Below are 11,340 nucleotides of genomic sequence, written 5' to 3' on the forward strand. Positions count from 1 at the left end.
AAGCAAGAGGTTAACAGTAGCCCTAAATGGACAGTGCATTTTGTTAAATGAGCTTTGACAGCAGACCCCCAAAAATACATGCTCAGTCTCAAGACAAAAAGACCGTGTGCATCCCTCGGAGAAAATGTTCAAGCTATTTGCCAGAGGGGTCAAAGGTCCGTCCTGACTGACCCTGACTCTTTGTTTGTTCAGTGGGTCACCACCTGGTTCTGTTTCTAAGTCTGGATGCTGGCCTAAAATGTGCCTTTGTTACAGTAGGGGGAAGTCGTTTATTAAACAGGTGGGGGGGAAACAAGTTGACAGGTCAGTTTGGTGTGTTTGATAGTTGGAGCCGGGGTGGAGGAGAGTGTGTATGTATATATATATATATATATATATACATATATATATTTGTGTGTGTGTGTGTGTGTGTGTGTGTGTGTGCAAACAGCAAGTTACTCTTTCTGTCCCCGGTCGCTCTCTTTATCTGCTGTCTTTCTCTTTCTGTCCTTTTGTCCTTGTGTCGCTCCCCTGCTGTGTGGAGGTCACTCGTCCTGGTCAGTTGTTTTTTGGTAGCGGAGAGAGGAACAAAGATAATTGTTGCAGTGTCAGTGGGGAGGTGTCTCTGCATTAGCCTTTTCACCACTCTGCTCGCTGTGCATCCTTTCAAAACTCACCGCAACTCTGGAGTCCCTCATCAGACACTCACTCACACGCACTGAAAGACAAACCTAAGTGTTGTTCTCTTCTTCACTGATTAACTTACAGTAGTTATCCTAAAACCAACAAACAGACCCCTTCCAGCATTGAAGGCACTTTAAAGGGTGAGTCCATTATTTTTTAAGGGGGGAGCTTCGCAGGGGTGTTCCTTATGTATTTGAATCCCAACATTCACATTTTGTTTGAAGTATGTATGTTTTAGCGTCAAAATACTATTTCCACAACTCCATCTCCATACGTCAGGTCCCATGTGACCTGACGTAGGTTCTTGCATGCTGAAGCTGCTACACAGATACATCCATATAATCAGTGCATTGTCACTTAGATGGCGGTCAGCATGCTTTGCCAGTTTAAAGAAGGAGACAAGAGTACCGGGACTGAAACTAAGCAGTATACTGCTGTGTGGACACCACATTAGTCCGAACCTGAAAGTCACACGATAACGCATATGAAATACCTGATTGAGGCAGCGGTACACCAGCAATATTGTGCTGCTCCCCTCCCCCATCACTTTATCTTGCCGTCAGAAGGCCCTTTTAGACGAGGAACTGAAGCTGTTATATTGCTCTCTTCAATGCCACCAGACTCCATTGATAAAAACAGTCATTTAATCTTGCAGCACAAGGGAGTAAAGCCCACATACAACCTCACTTTTGCTTATTTCCAAACTTAGCGCAGCTAACGGTGACTAAGCTGTGTGTGGGCACGAGTGGGCGTTTCCATTTGAAAACCCCTGAAAAGAACTCAGATGGACTTATACCCTTTAAAAAACAGGTCAGCTCGTAAGGCTCACTAAGACAAGCGATTAAAGGTATTAATGATCTTCTAAATAACTCATATGGTGTCAAACCCACAGAATTATGGACTCTGTGGTTCCTTCACAGAAGGTTTTAGTGTCTTTCAGCTCATTGTTGTCATTTCACAACTGTTTAGCTTCAGCATTGTTTGCAGCATGCAGCTGTTGTTTTCAGTTTAAAAGCGGTGATAAAGCCATTGTTCACCACCTTCCCAGGACTAAGCAGCAGACGTCTATGTTGGTGGTGTTTCTAACCTGGCTAGACAATTGGCTGTATTTGCAGATGGGAAGCCAGTGATGGGTCGTGTCCTACTGGTTGCTCTGGTAACCTGTGCAGAGGGGACGGGGTCAAGGCTGCTGCAAGAAGAGGGTCCAAAGGGCCACGTTTCAATCATTCCAGTCCCTCAGGGAAAACACAACTCATAGATCAACTTCTCTTCCTCCGAATCCACAAAGACGTGGCCGATGGCCTGGACCTCCAAAAAAGTGCTCCCCAGCTTCTGCTTCTGCTTCTGCAAGATTTGAGGAGATGATGACATTTTATGAGGCCTTACTTAACAGTTCAGCGTTGGTGATGTGGTCCAGTAGGAGTGACACTTTAAACTTTCACAAATTCCTTTTTCCTTTTCAATGTTGTGTTGCAAACTGATGTAATAGGCTATGGAATTGAAATGTAATATATATCATTATACTATAAAAGACTACTGTTAAGGTTCATCATGCAAGCACAGGTAGGAAATAAACAGAGATCTTTCTCGCTGACGTGCTGCTGCAACTTTGTCAAGTCAACTGTATCTAGAGAATGTGTCATACATGATCTTCAATCATGGATCACAATGTTAAAATACGCCAGAAAAATAACCGTGTCTTCACAGTGATTTTTTCGAACACCAGTTTCACTGACTTTAATAACTTCATAAGCTCAAAGATCCACGTCAAAGCCCTGTGCATCACGTTTTAGTGTCTGCTGGTTGTGAGATTCTTGCAGCACCTTTTCTAAATGCTGCGCATGTGTCGTCATAATGAATGTTTTTATGTGTTGTCAAGTGTTTTTGAGTGCTGTGGAGTTGGTGAAGATATTTCTACGTCTGCTTGTGTTGTGTCTATTTGCAGTGCATTGAGCTCTCAGGGCCACCGTAGCATACGTCTTTTAAGAACATATACTCACACATGGTGCATTTGTAAGAAGGGGAATACGTCTGGTAAGAGATGTAAATAAATCTGATCTGCTTCTCTTGCAGATGAAGAGCAATATATTTGATGTATTTGTGAATACATGTGAGGGCCTGAATCCGTATGGTGTCCATATGGATGCGATGGTTAACTGGTAGAGCAGTGCAAGGACAGTGGGTCAGCTCTCTCATAGTCTACGCTATTCACAACCATTCCAAATAGAAAACAGCTCTCTAAAGCAGTGGCCCTGAACTGGTTCATGGGGATACAACCTGTAGTCACATGGGGAACATTTCATTTACACCATTTTTATTCTAGTTTACTTTACTTTAGTTTATTCAATATTCACATTTCCTTGTAGCTAAATCAAAGGCACTTGGAGAAGGCATCATTTTGCATTCAATAATAAAATTCACAAGTACAGCATTTCTTAGATTAAAGGTGCAAGATACTGGGGGGATTCTGATTGACTCTCAATGGCTCTCAACATGGCGAGGCCTGAGTGCTAACAGTAAAAACTACAGCAAATGTGCTGACAGAACTAACAATGTTTACCTGAGGGGGAACCAAAGGGTGGGCGCAATGTTTCTGCAGCGACGGCGTCGGCCCGGGACGCCGTTATGTGCTGTAATCACCGTACCAGAGCGGTGCAGAGCGGTGCGGTGCGGAGCGGTGCGGTGCGGAGCGGAGCGGTGCGGTGCGGAGCGGAGCGGTGCGGAGCGGAGCGGTGCTGAGCGGAGCGGAGCGGTGCTGAGCGGTGCGGTGCGGAGCGGAGCGGTGCGGTGCGGAGCGGAGCAGAGCGGCGGCGGGAGCTAACTGGGGCGCGCTCACATGCACGAAAAGCATGCGTGGATGCCCCGAAGGACATTACTGAACATTCTGCACTGTACAACACATCACTGTATTATATCATCACTATTTTGTATTGGTAAGAAAAATGACAATGCTGCTTACAGATCAGCACGTGACTATATTTGAGTCAAATTCCTGTTCCTAAAATGTTCTGTTTCTCTGTAATGATACTGTCATTGAGGGTAATCATTATTACTCTGTACAATATTAGTAATATGATAAACTAGATATTGCTCAAAGCTTTACAGTAATGTGCAGACTTTTCTCTGAATAGTAAACTGTTACACATCATGGGCTCCGGATTCTTTTTGAAAGTGGGACAGGACATTTTAAGTGAAGAGGCCAATGGCCCATGTGACAATTGACCACAAGGCACAAATGCTTCTGTGTTCTTATTTTCTTCTTATCTTCAATTTGATCCCAGGAACTTTCCACAAAAACACCATTTTCTTACTTCTTGTAAAACCGAAGTAGAGATATTTAGCACAAACCAGATGATTAAAAAGAGCAGAGTTCCATCTCTCTCTTCATCTTTTTGAAGTCAAAGACTTAAAACTCTGTGGTCTTAACTCTATAAAACAAGGACTTCAATCAGACTCAGCTCTATGTGGAGAAGACATGTCGCACTGTATGAGGGGAATGGTGGTCACTCCAGATACTGACATCTCTGTAGCCCTCGTCATGTGAAATTAGTGAATGTCTTTTTTCAAGATCAAATGCACATTTTAGAGTGACTTTTTGTTTTGCCCACCAGGGCACACCTGTGTAATATTCATGATATTTAATCTGTGTGTGTGTGTGTGTGTGTGTGTGTGTGTGTGTGTGTGTGTGTGTGTGTGTGTGTCTTGATTGGTGGCATTTGTGCAGAAACACTGTGTTTAAGCACTTCACACTACAAACATGTAATCATTTTGAGTGTGACGGGTTATGATGGCGTCTCTACACGTGGTGAATAACAGGAGAGCACATGGCATGCATGACATTAAGACATTGTATATGATGTTGAAGTAACAAAGGTCATTTTCACAGTAAATAACTGAAACATGGTTATAAAAGAAGGTGGTAACGTGCCTGTTTGTGCACCATGTTGTTCAGAAGACTTCTTCTGTACTCCAGCTGATGGTGTCTCATAAGGAACATTTTTTATATGGGGGAGAGGGATTTGTGTAACAGGGTTGATGAGTTACTAAGGTACGGAACTAAATGATGGGATTTTTAACAAATAATCATGAATTCATAAAAACACAAATAAGTGGTGTCGACTGAAAAAAACAAGATCATTTCAGATATAAATATAAAAATGATGTCATGTTTTTTACTTTATTAAAGGAGCCATTTCAATTGATATAAAAAAGTTTTTAAGAATAGATTTTGATGACCTAATAGATGAAATTCACCTAAATAGGTCAGAGGGCTCATATCACAGTATGTTTTCCTGCTGGATGCTGTAACAGCAGTGGAGTTCGTTCAGATCATTGCATCGATAATGAAGTAACCCGAGGCTGGTGGGAAGTGGAGTCATCCATTCTACAGGCACCAGAGGGTGACAGAGTTTACTTCAGCTCAGTTTGTGGCAGCAGTGGGACTGAACTAACATGTTAGAACAGTAAATGTAAGAAAAGTAAAGTCTCTCCCCAAATATATATGTATATGGGTTTTTATTTTATTTTGGGGGGGGTGCGAATAAATTAATTGAATTAATTGAAATAATATAAGAAATTCTATTAACTCAAGACTTTATTATTCAATTATTTTATTACATCACAGCTTTTTTCTCAATCACACTTTCATTCTATATCACATTTTTTTATTTACTTCATAATGTCATTAATAGCGTCATAATTAATTTATTCAATATTGGCCACTTTGGGCCCACATATAAATCTTAATGAGTTATTATTCAATAAAATAAATAGTTATCTTTTCCATAGATTGACAAATACAACTAATTGGAATAAAAATGATTTAACTTAATGTTGATTGTCTTTAAAAGCAGCTTGATGTTACACACAATACTTTAATGATTTATTCCTTTTCCCATCATTTTCAGACGCAGCATAACTCAGGCTGCAGGTAAATGTGTACATGTCCAATGTCTCGCTGTCTGTCTCCACGCCATCATTAATACACACTGTGGACAGCAGGTCCATCAGTGAGAGTGACGGGTAAGTCGCTCACAGAGAACAGTTAAATCCTCGCTGCCTTTGAGGAAGGCCTCCTCCTCTCTGACCCGTACATCACGTCCATCACACGGGAGACTCATAACTGTCATTCCACCTCATCACTGCAGAGCTGCCGTTTTACACCTCTGACCCTGCTGCTGAAGGACTTGTGTCTTGGTATGCTCACACTCAGACACTCAGACACACACACACATTGGCCCTGCATGTAGCATGTGCACTGCATAAAGAGAATATTTTGGAGGGGCAGTGGGTGAAGGTGTTTCCGCAGTGGAAATTAAAGAAAACACAAAAGGAATATTTATGTGTAGTGCAGATCTCTGGGCCCGGTTACAGAGAGCAGGTTCAGTTAAAACTGTCACGGTTAGTCAACTCAGAGTTCAGGGTGAGGCTCAGAGTTAGTTAAACCTGCTTTCTGAAACAGGGCCCAGGTGTATTTAACGGTCAGGTCAGTAGTGTAGGACTACTGGGACTAGTTACAGATATATAGCTCTTTAATACCTGTAGATACATGACTGCGATTGTCCAGAAGATGGCAGCACCTCTAGACTAAAATACAGTATATGCCTGTTTATCTCTCACAGAGTTCATGATATAGTTGAATTTTCATATTAAATTATTTTGTAATTTCGCTACACATATCAGGTACTTCTCTTCGTAGTAATAGTTGTATATATACTAGTAGTGGTAGTAGTAAGTATTAAATCACTTCAACTGCTTGGATCAGATACAGCAGCTCATAATTAAACTTCAGCTGTTCTGGCCTCATAGAGAAAGATGGGGACCGCCATGGAAACACATGGAATTACCCCTCCCCCAATCAGCAGGCTGTGTTTCTTGGAAAAATATCTCGAATATGAGGCTGACTGGCATCTTACCGTAGACCAGTATAAATATTTGCAGGATGTGTGTTCTGTGCTGCCAGGTTGGTATTTGTACCTTTAAGTATACTTCACTGCCCCTTGAGGAATTTGTCTTGCCTGGTATCCTTCAGAAACATTCAGACTATAGACACTTAACTATGTATATATATATATATATATATATATATATATATATATAGTTAGTTATAAGTTATACAAATATACATATATTATCTAATATTATTTTAAAAAGAGCTAGTGTTGTATCCAGTGTGTCAGTAGCAGCACACAGTGATGGTAGAGGATGCTTCAGCTTAATATGATACATTTTCTCATGTTAAATCTTGCAAGCAACGCAGAATAACTGCATAAAGCTGAATACACACATTGTTGTACATAAGATAACAACATTCAATAATTCACAAATGATGATGTTCTAACACAAGTGCAGTGTTAGGCCCTTGAAACAATGTGCCATCATCTACAGACCAAAGTAACCCGTAAACAATGCAAAAACCTTTTGTTATGCAAACGTACAAAATGCTTCCAGACTATCATACTGGAGACTTGCACACACACACACACACACACACACACACACACACACACACATACAAACGCACACTTTTCCTGGCATTCAGCGACTTCTCTCTCACTGTCAGTTCCTTGTTCCCATGGCAACAGACTGTTCCAGACAGGCTGTCCTTTGATAGTGTAGAGTGCAGGAGCTGATATCTGCACAGTGAAAGAGGTCCAGACAGCTTTACGTTATTACAGCGATGGAAAAAAATAAAAAAAAGTATATCAGGACCAGTTATCTTTTTATGATTCTCGTGGATATTGTGTTAAATTTGCATGAACTAAACATTTTGATTATGCCCGAAATGTAAAGATTTCCATTGTTTATCATTTTTTTCTGCTGATGCAGCAGTTGTTTATAAGAGGACCTAAATGACTTATCCTAGATCAGGGGGAAAGGGATTGCGCTTCACTTTCTGTACAAGTGGGGTGGACGTGCCATGTTTCCCCTTGATAGCAGACCCTGCTGTCAAAATCAATGCTTGTAAAAGCCCTTCAACTTCAATTGGATCACTGTGTCAAGCATTTTACCAGTAATCTAATTATCCAATGGACACCTGCACAGGATGTACACATCCGCTCGCTAATTCATGAAACTTAGTCACAATCCGTTTCGTGCACACACACACACACACACACACACACACACACACACACACACACTTTGAGCAGAGTGAGTAAGGCCAGTAGTTATAGAATGATCTCATCCTGGGACACTGAGAGATGATGTCAGACTTTAGAACAGGGCCCTGGTGCTGCCGCTGAGCTACTGCAACTGTTTATGTTTTTACAGGTCACGAGAGCTTGCAGTGTGGGGGAGGGGGGAGGCGATGTGCAAGTGTGTGTGTGTTTGTATTTATGTGTGTATAGAACTTGAGAACTTGAGAATGTTTTAATACTTTTGCTTTATTATCGCCTCCAGCGACCATGCAGACCATGCGTTCGGACATGTGTGTGTGTGTGCATGCACGTGTGTGTATCCGTCTGTCTGTCCACGGTTTATCTCGCATACAGCTGGACCCATCAGCCTGATGTTTTTTGTGCTTATTTAAGACTACATGTTCAATGACTTCTCATGGTTGTGGTTTTTGACTGTTTCATACCATAAATACCTGCAGACTCATCACTCCTCTTAACCTGCTAGGCTAGGCTAAAAAAAGGCTAAAAATAAACCTGAATGTTAGGATCCACTTAAGATAGATACAAGATTAGAAAATCACAGTTTTTGTTATCTTGACTTGTTTGGGAGAGTTGAGGAAGACACACTTGGCACAGGTCTGCACTCTACTGAGTGCACTTTTCTAGTTTGGATCTGTGATTCTTTTATTTTTTTTTTAAAGTAAGAAATCTGGACTTTTAACATATTGTGACTATACGGAAGACAATCTAACCAGGCCATCAGCTAATCTTTTCTTCTTTGATTCGTATCTATTTAAATCCATTTCCTTCCTCAGTTGTGTGGGTCTGCAGAGATTTAACATGTATTCCTTCTAGGCAGAGGGAACTGATTTGTCCTTTTTTCTTTCTCTACTCATTATTCAGCTGCGTTCACAACCTGTAAAATGAGTGATTCTTCATCTTCCATCCTCAGATCGTTCTATTTTCACAACCGTCTCCTCCCAACTTCTCCCATGGGTGCTCCCAGTACGCTCCCCCTGTTTCACTCGGTCCTCCCTCCTTATTTCTTTCCTCCTGCTCTGGTCCTCCCTCTCATCTTTGTTCTCCCAGAATCCTTGAAATAATCAGTTTGATCTTATTTCCTCCTCCTTTCTTGTCCTCACCCCCTCATCCTCCACCTCTCACTCGTTCTTTTTTTCTTCTCTCTCTCTTTTGCTGGTGATCTCATTTCCAGGATGTGTGCGATGTCGAATGTCACACATGCATTTACTGTCAGTGGAGGTTGGTGAGGGGAGAGATGAGGAGAGGAGAGAAGAGGAGAGGAGGGGAGGGGAGAGACAGCGACAACAGGACACACCCTAGTGTGACCTCATGCATATCCCTCTCTCTCCTCCTGCGTTGTAAGCGCTTTCATCTCGTGTGCCTGTGGACAGCGAGGTGACATCATGTTAGTCGTGTGAGCTGAATGCAGGATCAAAGGGCGGCAACAACAGAGACGTCCGTCTGCATCTCCTCAGTGTTGGTCCTCTGCCATCCACACAGTTTTCCTTTGTTACTCTGATGTCTTCACATATTTAGAAAAATTATTATGATCGAAAAGACCATTTTTTTCATTAGTAGTGGTGGACTTATATTAACGCCAGTGCACCAGCAGCAGTTGCAGTAATAATTGTAGTGACGGTCATTCAGCAGGGATGTGCACAGGCTCTCCAAGGGACAGGGACAAAACTGAAAAAAGCATGCAGGATTAGGGTTACATTACACTAGGGACAGCAGCCACAGAGCCCCTGTGGGGACATTAGGGCAAATGTGAAGCATTAACCAGTTAAATAAATGGCAATCGACCTCCTGTCACTTCCAGTAGCTTGGGATACATGAAGACAGCGGTGATTCAGTGATATTCCATTTTTTTAAGACTTATCCGGTAATAATTATTATATTTTGTGGCCACTTGGGGGCAGCGGAAACAGCAAGCTGTGATCACAAGATGGACATACTATCACCTTTTAGGTTGATATGATAAACATATTAACAAACCATTTCTATTTACACATCCAGCACATACAGACAGAGCAGCGTTAGCATTCGGTTGAAGTCATGTCTCTGGTCGCCTGATGTAAGTCTAATATTCACTCTCTCTTTACCTCGGTTTTTGGTCTCCACCAATAATATATCTGAAATATCTGACTCTTTAACAGCTAAAAGCTCCACTATGTTCAACAGCTAGTCGCTAACTGTATCTGCCGTTTGGTAATGAGTCGTGTCCAGTGGGTTTTTAGAGTTTTGATGTTTGATGAGAGCTGCGAGAGTGAATCAAAACAGTACAGTTGAGGGCAGTAAAAACCAAAACAACACGATGAAAGACACTAAAATGAACTCCAGAATCAGGTGATGACTGTGAGTTTGACACAAGCGACCTCTTTCTTGTTACAAGTAGTCATGGGACGACATCACTTTTTAAATAAAATATTGCTAGGACAGCAGAATACATCATATGAAAATGAATATGTCGGACCATATTTTTTTTATCAAAAAAGAATGCAATCAGGTTCCAGCAAAAACACGCCTATAACACAATAGCTACACTTCTACTTTGGTAGTGGCAAAATAGTGGTAATGATAGTAGTAGAAGGAGTTGTAAAGTAGTTCAGATAGTAGTAGTAGAGGTACTAGTATATGTGATCTTAACACAAATATAAAATAGAGTTATTTTGAAGAACTGCATGTGCTTCACACTACAAAAGGTTCTCTACTTGTTCTTGTATATACTGTCAGGTTCTAAATAATTTAGTGTCCTGCATGCTTCCAAGCTGGGCCCCCTGCTGAGATGCACACACACACACACACACACGCACGCACACACACAGACGACCAATCTTCACCAATTTCTCACACTACTTCGCTCAACCCTCCACCATGCCTAATATGCATACCCACACGCACACACTCCTGCGCCATATAATAAAACAGTGGTCCCACCACCAACCCTGCAGTACAGCACAAAGAGCTCACAACCCTCCCCCGATCATTCCTCTGCGCTCTTATTGGCTGAGAGGCTCCAATGCTGGCCGCGTCTCGGGCCAATGAGATGTCTCCAAGGTGATGTCATGGAGGCAGCGTTGATGCTGATGCTGTTGCCCGGCGCCTGTATCCGTGCAGCCAGACGGGGATAACCGTAGTCACCGGTCCATCAGCAGCAGCGGAGAAGACAGGGCCAGAGGGGGGTGAGTCTGCATCACGAGACACTCAGCTGCACACATCTGCATTTCACTTCATGAACTTTTATGTTTGAATGTAAAACTGAAGGTCATGTGCGAGTGTTGGTATAGGGTGTAATGGGGCGAGGGGTGAGGATAGTGATGTAGTGGTTGCTGCTGACAAAAGGGAGAGAACTCGGTGTACCCACAAACTGTACGCTGTGTGACATGTGTCATTTATTATTCATCCGCCATATGTGCAGACACAGCTTTGTGTCTGCATTTGGGAAGGGGAGAGGAAAATGAGTTTGTACGTGCTTTTATGGTGAAAAGGTATGTGTGTGTGTGTGTGTGTGTGTGTGTGTGTGTGTGTGTGTGTGTGT

The 11,340-nt window shown here is 42.1% G+C and overlaps 1 protein-coding gene across 1 annotated transcript in view; it reads left to right on the forward strand.

Annotated features, from left to right (window-relative positions):
* The first annotated feature begins 10,905 nt into the window (after window positions 1-10,905).
* The window catches only part of stmn4 (stathmin-like 4), an 8,061-nt gene continuing 7,626 nt past the window's right edge, over window positions 10,906-11,340 (forward strand). The window contains exon 1 of the mRNA XM_031877333.1: window positions 10,906-10,984. The gene's annotated coding sequence lies outside the window, so the exon portion shown is untranslated. The remainder of the gene's footprint in view (window positions 10,985-11,340) is intronic.

Source organism: Anarrhichthys ocellatus, unplaced genomic scaffold, assembly GCF_004355925.1.
Source record: "Anarrhichthys ocellatus isolate YVR2014 unplaced genomic scaffold, GSC_Weel_1.0 scaffold133, whole genome shotgun sequence".
NCBI classification, from domain to species: domain Eukaryota; kingdom Metazoa; phylum Chordata; class Actinopteri; order Perciformes; family Anarhichadidae; genus Anarrhichthys; species Anarrhichthys ocellatus.